The 14,631-nt window shown below is 30.9% G+C and overlaps 1 long non-coding RNA gene across 4 annotated transcripts in view; it reads left to right on the top strand.

Moving 5' to 3' along the window:
• LOC127733879 (uncharacterized) overlaps nt 1-14,631 on the top strand; it is a 118,736-nt gene that overhangs the window by 22,858 nt on the left and 81,247 nt on the right. The window contains exons 5-7 of one of the 4 annotated variants that reach the window (XR_007997229.1): nt 42-107; nt 1,313-1,386; nt 4,652-4,717. The exons of 1 other annotated variant lie outside the window; for it this stretch is intronic. This is a non-coding gene — a long non-coding RNA (uncharacterized LOC127733879). Of the gene's footprint in view, nt 1-41; nt 108-1,312; nt 1,387-4,651; nt 4,718-6,957; nt 7,024-14,631 lie in introns of all 4 variants that reach the window. 2 more of the 4 variants (XR_007997252.1, XR_007997251.1) reach the window with 2 other exon arrangements.

Below are 14,631 nucleotides of genomic sequence, written 5' to 3'. Positions count from 1 at the left end.
CTCTATTTACAGCTGATATTAATTTCTAGTTTTTGTTAAAGATGCTGCACTCCTAGATGGAGAAGATGGTAACTTCATGGTAGATAGCACATGAGGAGGAGTTGCATGTAAGTATTTGGTCATTACAATTGTACTTAAAACTATGTTTATATTTGTTAGGTATTAAAAATCAGTTTTTCCTGAAACAAATTGAAGCTTTATAACAAATTGGTCTAAAATTTCTTTTATTCAAATTTATGCTCTAATGATGTATATTTTAATAAGAATGTATAGTAATTGTATATATACTTCTCTCTAATTTAGTATTTAACATAAATCATGCATCACATTAATTTCTGAATTGATTGCAACAGCAAAAAGTCTTGATTTAAAGCTGAAACTAATTTATAATTTTTGTTTTTTTTACAGATACAGCCTAAATATGCAACACTCCTATATCGTGAAAGATGCTTTCATTGTAGATCACACATTAGGACGAGTCACATGTAGGTATTTGATCATTACAATTTTTGAGCTCAACTTTCCGAAGGAAATGTGAGCTTTTGCCATAACTTGGCGTCCGTTGTCGTCGTCCGTCCGGTGTAAACTATTTCAAAAATCTTCTCCTCTGAAACTACTGAACCAATTCCAACCAAACTTAAGCTGAATGATCCTTAGGGTATCTAGAATTAAGTTTGTGTTTTATTTTCTGTTTCGTCAAAAAAACATGGCCAACATGGTTAAAAATAGAAAATAGGGGTAAAATGCAGTTTTTGGCTTATATCTCAAAAACTAAAGCATTTAGAGGAACTCTGACATGGGGGTAAAAGTGTTCTTGTACGTCGAGAAATATAGCCACTATGGCTAAAATGGAACATAGGGGTAAAATGCATTTTTTTGCTTTTGAAGAAAATATGACAGATGCAAATAACATTTAAATGGCATTTTTAAGCCACTCATTAATATATATTGAAAAGCAAAAATAATCATTGATGAAAGATTTAAGCAAAACATTACAGGTGAGCGATTCCTGCTCTTGAGAGCCTCTTGTTCTTAAAACTATGTTTATGTTTGTTAGGTAATAAAAATCTGTTTTTCCTGAAACAACAGCCTGAAGCTTTATAACTAATTTGTCTAAAATTTCCTCTTTTTTTTCAAATTTATACTTTTAAGTAATATATTTATATAAGAATGTTTTGTATTTGTTTTTAGACTTGTTGCCCGGTTAAGGAGTTGACATAAAACATGCATCACATTTATTTCTGAATTAATTGCAACAGCAAAAAGTCTCTATTTAAAGCTGAAACTAATTTAAAGTTTTTGTTTTTGTTAGATACAGCCTAAATATGTGACAGTCCTATACCATGAAGAATAGTTCCATTGAAGTTCAAGAGGATGATGTCGCATGTAGGTATTTGGTCATTACAAATGTTCTTTAAGCTATGTTTATATGTGTTAGGTAATAAAAATCAGTTTTTCCTGGAATAGCAGGAAACTTTATTACAAATTGGTCTACAATTTCGTCTTTTATGCCTGTTTAAGGGATGATTATGGTATACTGCAGGAATAATTTTACTATATAGTTAAGTGGGCCTAAAATTGGCCGGCGGCCCAAAAAATATTTGGAAATGTTTTAGTTACCATTTTAGGCAACTTTAATTTTTTCATAGTTTTGTTGTCATAGCGTTTTAAAATCTGGATCAGAATGCTGTCAACGCATACATTTTTAATGCGGTGATCCTGCAAATAGGATGGATAGTCAATAGAAGAATATCACAATTTATTAATTAACAACGATTCAATTATGTCAACGTTTGGTTAACGATTTAAGCAGCGGAAAGGGACCCCTCAGATACAATTATTTTTTGCTATGACGCCTTCTATCGACAGCAAAAAATAAAGTAGACTTTCAAAACGTCATTATTAATTGGACTATTGTTAAAGCAGATCGCCCAGCAGTTGGATAAAAGATGCTTTATGTCAAAATGGGTCTCGTAAAAGCAGACCTCCCTAGAGAGCAAACTTTAGATTTTGATGTAACATTGATGAATTTAATGGGCGCTGATCTCATAAAAGCAGATCACCCAGCAGAGCCGGTTATATAATATGATGAAAACTTGTTTTATAGTAAAAAGTATTTAAATTTATGTCAGGCTCTATTTCATTATCAACCAATTTGAAACTTCATTACAAATTGGTCTAAAAAAAAATTTTCTTCAAATTTTACTCTAATGAAGTATATTCTTATGAGAATTATAGTAATTATAAATATTCTTGTCCAACATGCGAAAGATTAAATTCAGAATTAATTGCAACAGCAAATAGTCTCTATTTACAGCTGATATTAATTTCTAGTTTTTGTTAAAGATGCTGCACTCCTAGGTGGAGAAGATGGTAACTTCATGGTAGATAGCACATGAGGAGGAGTTGCATGTAAGTATTTGGTCATTACAATTGTACTTAAAACTATGTTTATATTTGTTAGGTATTAAAAATCAGTTTTTCCTGAAACAAATTGAAGCTTTATAACAAATTGGTCTAAAATTTCTTTTATTCAAATTTATGCTCTAATGATGTATATTTTAATAAGAATGTATAGTAATTGTATATATACTTCTCTCTAATTTAGTATTTAACATAAATCATGCATCACATTAATTTCTGAATTGATTGCAACAGCAAAAAGTCTTGATTTAAAGCTGAAACTAATTTATAATTTTTGTTTTTTTTACAGATACAGCCTAAATATGCAACACTCCTATATCGTGAAAGATGCTTTCATTGTAGATCACACATTAGGACGAGTCACATGTAGGTATTTGATCATTACAATTTTTGAGCTCAACTTTCCGAAGGAAATGTGAGCTTTTGCCATAACTTGGCGTCCGTTGTCGTCGTCCGTCCGGTGTAAACTATTTCAAAAATCTTCTCCTCTGAAACTACTGAACCAATTCCAACCAAACTTAAGCTGAATGATCCTTAGGGTATCTAGAATTAAGTTTGTGTTTTATTTTCTGTTTCGTCAAAAAAACATGGCCAACATGGTTAAAAATAGAAAATAGGGGTAAAATGCAGTTTTTGGCTTATATCTCAAAAACTAAAGCATTTAGAGGAACTCTGACATGGGGGTAAAAGTGTTCTTGTACGTCGAGAAATATAGCCACTATGGCTAAAATGGAACATAGGGGTAAAATGCATTTTTTTGCTTTTGAAGAAAATATGACAGATGCAAATAACATTTAAATGGCATTTTTAAGCCACTCATTAATATATATTGAAAAGCAAAAATAATCATTGATGAAAGATTTAAGCAAAACATTACAGGTGAGCGATTCCTGCTCTTGAGAGCCTCTTGTTCTTAAAACTATGTTTATGTTTGTTAGGTAATAAAAATCTGTTTTTCCTGAAACAACAGCCTGAAGCTTTATAACTAATTTGTCTAAAATTTCCTCTTTTTTTTCAAATTTATACTTTTAAGTAATATATTTATATAAGAATGTTTTGTATTTGTTTTTAGACTTGTTGCCCGGTTAAGGAGTTGACATAAAACATGCATCACATTTATTTCTGAATTAATTGCAACAGCAAAAAGTCTCTATTTAAAGCTGAAACTAATTTAAAGTTTTTGTTTTTGTTAGATACAGCCTAAATATGTGACAGTCCTATACCATGAAGAATAGTTCCATTGAAGTTCAAGAGGATGATGTCGCATGTAGGTATTTGGTCATTACAAATGTTCTTTAAGCTATGTTTATATGTGTTAGGTAATAAAAATCAGTTTTTCCTGGAATAGCAGGAAACTTTATTACAAATTGATCTACAATTTCGTCTTTTATGCCTGTTTAAGGGACGATTATGGTATACTGCAGGAATAATTTTACTATATAGTTAAGTGGGCCTAAAATTGGCCGGCGGCCCAAAAAATATTTGGAAATGTTTTAGTTACCATTTTAGGCAACTTTAATTTTTTCATAGTTTTGTTGTCATAGCGTTTTAAAATCTGGATCAGAATGCTGTCAACGCATACATTTTTAATGCGGTGATCCTGCAAATAGGATGGATAGTCAATAGAAGAATATCACAATTTATTAATTAACAACGATTCAATTATGTCAACGTTTGGTTAACGATTTAAGCAGCGGAAAGGGACCCCTCAGATACAATTATTTTTTGCTATGACGCCTTCTATCGACAGCAAAAAATAAAGTAGACTTTCAAAACGTCATTATTAATTGGACTATTGTTAAAGCAGATCGCCCAGCAGTTGGATAAAAGATGCTTTATGTCAAAATGGGTCTCGTAAAAGCAGACCTCCCTAGAGAGCAAACTTTAGATTTTGATGTAACATTGATGAATTTAATGGGCGCTGATCTCATAAAAGCAGATCACCCAGCAGAGCCGGTTATATAATATGATGAAAACTTGTTTTATAGTAAAAAGTATTTAAATTTATGTCAGGCTCTATTTCATTATCAACCAATTTGAAACTTTATTACAAATTGGTCTAAAAAAAAATTTTCTTCAAATTTTACTCTAATGAAGTATATTCTTATGAGAATTATAGTAATTATAAATATTCTTGTCCAACATGCGAAAGATTAAATTCTGAATTAATTGCAACAGCAAATAGTCTCTATTTACCGCTGATATTAATTTCTAGTTTTTGTTAAAGATGCTGCACTCCTAGATGGAGAAGATGGTAACTTCATGGTAGATAGCACATGAGGAGGAGTCGCATGTAAGTATTTGGTCATTACAATTGTACTTAAAACTATGTTTATATTTGTTAGGTATTAAAAATCAGTTTTTCCTGAAACAAATTGAAGCTTTATAACAAATTGGTCTAAAATTTCTTTTATTCAAATTTATGCTCTAATGATGTATATTTTAATAAGAATGTATAGTAATTGTATATATACTTCTCTCTAATTTAGTATTTAACATAAATCATGCATCACATTAATTTCTGAATTGATTGCAACAGCAAAAAGTCTTGATTTAAAGCTGAAACTAATTTATAATTTTTGTTTTTTTTACAGATACAGCCTAAATATGCAACACTCCTATATCGTGAAAGATGCTTTCATTGTAGATCACACATTAGAACGAGTCACATGTAGGTATTTGGTCATTACAATTTTTGAGCTCAACTTTCCGAAGGAAATGTGAGCTTTTGCCATAACTTGGCGTCCGTTGTCGTCGTCCGTCCGGTGTAAACTATTTCAAAAATCTTCTCCTCTGAAACTACTGAACCAATTCCAACCAAACTTAAGCTGAATGATCCTTAGGGTATCTAGAATTAAGTTTGTGTTTTATTTTCTGTTTCGTCAAAAAAACATGGCCAACATGGTTAAAATATAGAAAATAGGGGTAAAATGCAGTTTTTGGCTTATATCTCAAAAACTAAAGCATTTAGAGGAACTCTGACATGGGGGTAAAAGTGTTCTTGTACGTCGAGAAATATAGCCACTATGGCTAAAATGGAACATAGGGGTAAAATGCATTTTTTTGCTTTTGAAGAAAATATGACAGATGCAAATAACATTTAAATGGCATTTTTAAGCCACTCATTAATATATATTGAAAAGCAAAAATAATCATTGATGAAAGATTTAAGCAAAACATTACAGGTGAGCGATTCCTGCTCTTGAGAGCCTCTTGTTCTTAAAACTATGTTTATGTTTGTTAGGTAATAAAAATCTGTTTTTCCTGAAACAACAGCCTGAAGCTTTATAACTAATTTGTCTAAAATTTCCTCTTTTTTTTCAAATTTATACTTTTAAGTAATATATTTATATAAGAATGTTTTGTATTTGTTTTTAGACTTGTTGCCCGGTTAAGGAGTTGACATAAAACATGCATCACATTTATTTCTGAATTAATTGCAACAGCAAAAAGTCTCTATTTAAAGCTGAAACTAATTTAAAGTTTTTGTTTTTGTTAGATACAGCCTAAATATGTGACAGTCCTATACCATGAAGAATAGTTCCATTGAAGTTCAAGAGGATGATGTCGCATGTAGGTATTTGGTCATTACAAATGTTCTTTAAGCTATGTTTATATGTGTTAGGTAATAAAAATCAGTTTTTCCTGGAATAGCAGGAAACTTTATTACAAATTGGTCTACAATTTCGTCTTTTATGCCTGTTTAAGGGACGATTATGGTATACTGCAGGAATAATTTTACTATATAGTTAAGTGGGCCTAAAATTGGCCGGCGGCCCAAAAAATATTTGGAAATGTTTTAGTTACCATTTTAGGCAACTTTAATTTTTTCATAGTTTTGTTGTCATAGCGTTTTAAAATCTGGATCAGAATGCTGTCAACGCATACATTTTTAATGCGGTGATCCTGCAAATAGGATGGATAGTCAATAGAAGAATATCACAATTTATTAATTAACAACGATTCAATTATGTCAACGTTTGGTTAACGATTTAAGCAGCGGAAAGGGACCCCTCAGATACAATTATTTTTTGCTATGACGCCTTCTATCGACAGCAAAAAATAAAGTAGACTTTCAAAACGTCATTATTAATTGGACTATTGTTAAAGCAGATCGCCCAGCAGTTGGATAAAAGATGCTTTATGTCAAAATGGGTCTCGTAAAAGCAGACCTCCCCAGAGAGCAAACTTTAGATTTTGATGTAACATTGATGAATTTAATGGGCGCTGATCTCGTAAAAGCAGATCACCCAGCAGAGCTGGTTATATAATATGATGAAAACTTGTTTTATAGTAAAAAGTATTTAATTTTATGTCAGGGTCTATTTCATTATCAACCAATTTGAAACTTTATTACAAATTGGTCTAAAAAACATTTTCTTCAAATTTATACTCTAATGAAGTATATTCTTATGAGAATTATAGTAATTATAAATATTCTTGTCCAACATGTGAAAGATTAAATTCTGAATTAATTGCAACAGCAAATAGTCTCTATTTACAGCTGATATAAATTTCTAGTTTTTGTTAAAGATGCTGCACTCCTAGACGGAGAAGATGGTAACTTCATGGTAGATAGCACATGAGGAGGAGTCGCATGTAAGTATTTGGTCATTACAATTGTACTTAAAACTATGTTTATATTTGTTAGGTATTAAAAATCAGTTTTTCCTGAAACAAATTGAAGCTTTATAACAAATTGGTCTAAAATTTCTTTTATTCAAATTTATGCTCTAATGATGCATATTTTAATAAGAATGTATAGTAATTGTATATATACTTCTCTCTAATTTAGTATTTAACATAAATCATGCATCACATTAATTTCTGAATCGATTGCAACAGCAAAAAGTCTTGATTTAAAGCTGAAACTAATTTATAATTTTTGTTTTTTTTACAGATACAGCCTAAATATGCAACACTCCTATATCGTGAAAGATGCTTTCATTGTAGATCACACATTAGGACGAGTCACATGTAGGTATTTGGTCATTACAATTTTTGAGCTCACCTTTCCGAAGGAAATGTGAGCTTTTGCCATCACTTGGCGTCCGTTGTCGTCGTCCGTCCGGTGTAAACTATTTCAAAAATCTTCTCCTCTGAAACTACTAAACCAATTCCAACCAAACTTAAGCTGAATGATCCTTAGGGTATCTAGAATTAAGTTTGTGTTTTATTTTCTGTTTCGTCAAAAAACATGGCCAACATGGTTAAAAATAGAAAATAGGGGTAAAATGCAGTTTTTGGCTTATATCTCAAAAACTAAAGCATTTAGAGGAACTCTGACAGGGGGGTAAAAGTGTTCTTGTACGTCGAGAAATATAGCCACTATGGCTAAAATGGAACATAGGGGTAAAATGCATTTTTTTGCTTTTGAAGTAAATATGACAGATGCAAATAACATTTAAATGGCATTTTTAAGCCACTCATTAATATATATTGAAAAGCAAAAATAATCATTGATGAAAGATTTAAGCAAAACATTACAGGTGAGCGATTCCTGCTCTTGAGAGCCTCTTGTTCTTAAAACTATGTTTATGTTTGTTAGGTAATAAAAATCTGTTTTTCCTGAAACAACAGCCTGAAGCTTTATAACTAATTTGTCTAAAATTTCCTCTTTTTTTTCAAATTTATACTCTTAAAGTAATATATTTATATAAGAATGTTTTGTATTTGTTTTTAGACTTGTTGCCCGGTTAAGGAGTTGACATAAAACATGCATCACATTAATTTCTGAATTAATTGCAACAGCAAAAGTCTCTATTTAAAGCTGAAACTAATTTAAAGTTTTTGTTTTTGTTAGATACAGCCTAAATATGTGACAGTCCTATACCATGAAGAATAGTTCCATTGAAGTTCAAGAGGATGATGTCGCATGTAGGTATTTGGTCATTACAAATGTTCTTTAAAGGGAAACTCCGCAAAAAAATGAAAAATTGATATTTTGTTCTTTAAGCATAAAAAACAACATGTTCATAAATAAAAAACTTTTATTCTCTATGTAAAGAGATCAAAATCGATTTTTGAAATTCACTATCAGTTCTCGACATATCGCCATCTTGTCGGCATGTTCGATCTAAAAAGTCACGTGATATCTATAAACCACAAAGAACAAAAAGAATCGGGGATTTACCGACCGTGCGTTAAAAACTCCCATCATCAATTGGGGATTACCGTAGACGGTTATTCAGTGTCAAAATGTCTTGTCAAGCGTAAGGTTGTTCTGTCAGACAAAGTTATGACAAAAGTCTACATAGTTTTCCCAATCCCACAAAAAAAGAAAGAATTGTATCAGACATGGTTGTACAACCTTAAACTAACAGCAAATAGTTGCATCTATAGCAAGCACAAGTTGGTGTGTGAAGACCATTTTGAACAATATTGTTTCGAGGGAGATTCGATGGTAATTATCCTTTTTTAATAACAAAATAACCTAGCAGTTCTGATAGCTATAGTTATCAAATCCTTATATGATAAGATTTCGTTGAATAAAAAAAAATATAGATTTGATGAGGAATAACAGTTTTAATTATAAGAAAGACAAATGCAGTGTTCTTGTAACAATCACTGATTTACAGAAGATTCATTAGTATGCCTCTTTTATATAAAGTGCATTGATTTGTATAAAGAATAGTTCCGTATTAAGACGAGATAATTTTTCAATTAATAAAGTTATACGATATAGAATAACATTTTTTTAATTATGATATTTAACGGCTATTGACAAGGAGCAATGTTAGGAAGAGGTTTAAGCTGGGACATAATATGTTGATATAGTATAATGTTCCCAGGTTATAGATATGTAAATATCGAAATATCGGACATCTCAATTTTTTTATTAAAAAGTGTTTTTTTTTTAACTAATCTTTAAATTATATCAAATTGATACGGGATCAATTCGGAACGGTCACTTATAAAGACACTTAGCTTTACAGTTAAATGTGTGACTCTATCTGGTATGTTCGGTGAAAATTTTATAGGTTTTTTTCTTTTTAAATTTTATTTACGTTATCTTATTATATATATATTTTGGCTTCCTCCCGAATTGATAATAGGTATGTCAGAATTATTGATAGATGTCGTGTCAGAGCGACACATTCAGTTAGGTATTCCAGGGACGTATATTAGATACACGTCCCTGGGTATTCCAGTGACCTCCTGTCAACTAAAAATTCGTATTACACAATTATATAATACAGGTTCATGCATGGCCTCTTTATTGAGGTACCCGCTGTGCACAGGTAACATTTATTGAACCATATATTTGTGTCTAACGTTGTTTATCTTGTGTGTGTTTGAAATTATAATTCCACCTTTTAATGAATGATGTTCTGATAATATTATCCACTATTTTTGCTGATAATAAGTTTAAAGAAAATTATAAACATGACCTTTGAACATTTTTGTGAAATGAATATTGTTTTGTCATGATTCTGGACCATATTTTTGAAAGAAAAAATTCTTCACGCAAATACAAGCTTTTGTTGATTGGCAAACATGCAGATATTTAAAGTAATGCAGCACTTATAGTCACTATCAATATTAATTCATTGAAGATAAGAGAGCCCCTTCTATGTCTAATGTCCCTATCTTTATAAGGATTAGGACGACAGGGGAAAAAGGAGCGGAGATAGAGTGGCATAGTGAAAAAAAATTACCGAATAAAGAACAATTTAGAGAATGATCGACAAAAAGCGAAATAGTTAATGTAAAGGAGCGGAGATAAAGAGAGGCATAGTGAAAAAAAATGTTTGCTTGACAAATTAAGTTATTGCTCGCTTTGATATTTTTAGTTATACAAAATCACACATCGTGTTCCTAATTGGTATTCACGTGCACTAACTTGATGCTGGGAACAGTATATTAATATATATGTTCCTGCTTGATGTGTTAGGTTTCTGCATAGCATGGTTAAAAATAATTATTATCCCATTTGTTATATCGTAGTGTCACGGTGTTATTTTGTTAAATTTATTTAGTTTGTTAATGATTGTGTAAATAAGAATAAATCTGTATAAAAACTTCATACCATTTTAGTGATTGCCTATAGGAGTTTGATTATTGTTACATTTAAGATATATATATATATATATTTAGAACCGTTCATACATCTTAAAGTAAAAGATGTGTGTCTGAGTTAAACGACACAAGAACCCTGTAATACTAGTACGAGAGTAAGGCATGTAAAAATTCCTACTCAATATGGTTGTATTGGAAATCTTTTCATACAGATTGACAACTCATGGTCCGACATGCATGTAATATTTGCCACATGACGCTCATAGTTCTTTCTACCATCATCATCTTATTCATTAAATATTGCGGTAAACATCGATGGTTCACACCCAAACAAAATGGGAGTAATATACCTTCAGATCTTCTCCGTGGTATACACTTGTGAAATATATAGACGAAATTCGGTATTGAAGTAAATCTACATCTCACAAACACAATTTTTGAATTACGATTTTGAGTGAACACCCACCAAACCAATACAAACGTATGGCAAGATATAACCATGCAGGCATTTAGTTTTCGTCAGGCATAAGATAAATAATCACTCTCATAAACGTATATATGCATGCAGTTTCAAATATCAAGAACAAGCGGTCGATGTCTATAGATCATTGTTAAATCCGTTTACTAACTGTTCAGAGTCAGACATGTCAATAGTTCATTCTTGGAACCTTCATATACCCCATCCGACGATGGGAACTCTTTCTGATAGTGTTGACAACATACGCTTGTTTATCTGTACAAGTGGTTGCATGGCCTCTCCTTCCCCAACAAACAAAAACGCTACTAGTCTGCTATCTCTGGAGCTCATCCTTAATGGCGCTTATACGTCAGGAAACTTACAAGTATACTAGTAAAGATTGTTTCAAGAACAACGAAGTTAGGACGAACTGTTCTAAAATCGTCAATATCAGTAATTATACATTACTAAGATATGTCTTTAATTACAACAACTGTATTACTAATATGGATTAATGACGGCTATCCTAAAAATAATCCTCAAACAAATTAATGTATTAGCTTAGATTTATAATGTATGTATATTGCTTAATGAAATAAACGATAATTGGTATTCTTTTCACAAATAATTTGTGCAAGTGATTGTCAAATGAATTTAATTATGTAAGAATGAAATGTTAATAAGAAAATTAAAAAAATCATGCATGTTGTGCTGTTGTATTTTTTCAATTAACTTGAAACTTTAAAATTGCGATAGTTTTACGTTTGTTAGCATTTAAACATCGCCAGATTTAAATACAAGTTAACCTATAGCTGTACAATGTAACCTATGGGAATGCAACACGAGTATAAATCTCAATAACCGAAAATTATACCATAGCTATCTATGGTATAATTTTCACAATTATACCATGGTTTTGTTGTATTTGGTATTTGAAAAGAAAAAATGAAAGATAGCAAGGCCTATCCGAGGCCGATTGAATTTTTTGAAATAGGAACAACAGAGTCAGAGTGGGGCCACTAAGCTAAACTGCCCGCTTTGCACCAGCCGAAATAAATGAATGCCTAGGGTGGGAATCGAACCCACATACACCAACTTCGTTGTCCTATATTTTTAAATGAACGAAAATTCGATTCAAGAACAAAGTTTAAAAAAAAAGTATATATAAATATATTATTATATTATACTTGAAAATATAATTCGATTTTCGGTTATTGAGATGTATACTTGGATTGTAGTCCCTTAGGCTCAACTGTATAGCTACATGTAAAGGTTGAAATTTGCCGTGGCGGCTTTTTAAGGGGGAGGGAGGGGGAAGGCATGCCCCTTTCAAGAAGCTTTATATTTATTCACAATATATATGTGGTTTTTGGCTCTGATTCTGACCAATGCTAATATACTAAATATATATTTTCAAGTGACTATTATTGTTGTTGTTACCAATTATGTAATTCAATTGTATCAGATTTTATGCCCTTTATGGGCCCTGTAATTTTGGGAAATAAAAATATTCTATTCTATTCTATGGTAAATGCATAGATATTTCGTATTATTACTCCAAATGTTGGATGGCTAGACTCCCCCTCCTTTTCAAAATCCTGGATCCGTATCCGATTTTATATACATCTTAATTTAACGATTTGCTTAAGTAATAACTATAATGTTGGGCCGTTAAGAATAGAAAGCGTCTGGTTACTCTAAATAAAGGTGAACTTTTTGTTTAAATTATCTATAGTCAACATGTGATTTTTAATGATCCGAAAGTTTAATCGTGATCATTTTGAAATCCCTTTGAATTAAATTATATTAAATGTACAACTTGGGCTTCTGGTACAAATTAAAACATGGAATGATTCATTCAGACTCTCAGAAAGATTCTTGTGAATTAAATTTCCACAGAATTATAAATTAATACCAAAAACTTAAAAACATTTCAAATATTTTGATAAAATAAAAAAAAAACTAACCCTTTGCAGTTCAACTTTAAATCTGGGTTCCAGAAATCTTTCAAACTATATCTTGCGTCCATATGCAGAACATATAATTCCTTCAACAGTTTTTAGTCTGTAACGTTACCCGTCACCAATGTAGATGTGCATCCATCGCTGTCGAAAAATCCTGTCCAACTGATTTTCCCGCTGTTTCAGAAGCCAGTGCGTATTTTAGAAAGTAGGCGGAGCTTAATGTGTAAGGTCCTAAAAGGGTAATTTGACCGATTCTTATCAAAATTATTTTTGAAGTTAATAAACAAAAATATATGAAATACACATATTTAAACAACAACATATGCAATAGGTTAAAACATATTTCATATATTTTGGTTAGTTTTGTGGTGTTTCGTAAATTATACCATAGTTTTTTGTTGAAACCCCTCGGCAACCTCACTCAACTTCGTCTCGTGAGGTTATTGCCGGGGGTTTCAACAAAAGCTATGGTATAATTTACGAAACACCACAAAACTATTCAAAAGATATGAAATATCTATAACTTAAAGAATTCCGGTAAAGTAAATTAAACAGATGTGCAATGATTATTAATTGGGAAATATAACATTTAATTTTTAAGATTAAAAGTACTATTCTTTTAACTTCATATCTTAACTTTATGCTAATTGCATAGAACGTAACCGAAAATTGTTCCATTTTAATATTGTAACACTTCCGGAATTAAAAAGTTGAATGTTAATTTTCAATTAATTTATACAATTTAATTATTATTTCTCTATTGTCATCGGGTATTTCATCTGGGTATATTAAACACGCTATACTCTTTCTGTTAATCCATTCAAAATGACAATATACACTCCTGTGTACGCTTGAATTCACACCTGTGTACGCCTGAGGCTAAATTGCTGCAAGGTAAAGTTCAAACGAATTCTCAAATCGAGAAATAAACAATGACTTTACAAAATAATATACACACTCTGTTCACAAATATTTTGCATTGAAATGGTTATCAAAGTTATAACGGTAAATAAAACTTAAAATATTTTCAGTTCAATATCAGTAAAAATGTTCTATAGATATTTTATGAAAAAATCTCAATAATTTATGAAATTAATTCGAAAATATTTATATTTAGATAACTTCATATAGGAAGTTTTATTCAATCAATACAAAACGGTACACACATATTCATTTTCTTTCATTCTTGTATTGTGGTTATTAACTACGACCAACGGTCATCTATGCGCTTTTAATTACATAAAATTCTGATAAAGCAATTAAGACTTTAACAGATTTTATTTTTTTCCCATGATTCAACAAATCGGGTTAAAATGTCACAACCCAGTGACGTAGGTCAACCAAAAAAGTTACAAATACTTGATTTTCTCCGTTATTAGAAAGAATATAAATTTAAAACTTTGTGAATGTGTTTTTTATGTTAAGATGAACATATTTAGATGATAAGTAAAAAATCGCGGACTTTCCCTTTAAGCTATGTTTATATGTGTTAGGTAATAAAAATCAGTTTTTCCTGGAATAGCAGGAAACTTTATTACAAATTGGTCTACAATTTCGTCTTTTATGCCTGTTTAAGGGACGATTATGGTATACTGCAGGAATAATTTTACTATATAGTTAAGTGGGCCTAAAATTGGCCGGCGGCCCAAAAAATATTTGGAAATGTTTTAGTTACCATTTTAGGCAACTTTAATTTTTTCATAGTTTTGTTGTCATAGCGTTTTAAAATCTGGATCAGAATGCTGTCAACGCATACATTTTTAATGG

This window comes from Mytilus californianus, unplaced genomic scaffold, assembly GCF_021869535.1.
Source record: "Mytilus californianus isolate M0D057914Y unplaced genomic scaffold, xbMytCali1.0.p SCAF_3, whole genome shotgun sequence".
NCBI lineage: Eukaryota > Metazoa > Mollusca > Bivalvia > Mytilida > Mytilidae > Mytilus > Mytilus californianus.
Note: the sequence above shows the minus strand (reverse complement) of the source record. Positions and strands in the feature narration are given on the sequence as shown.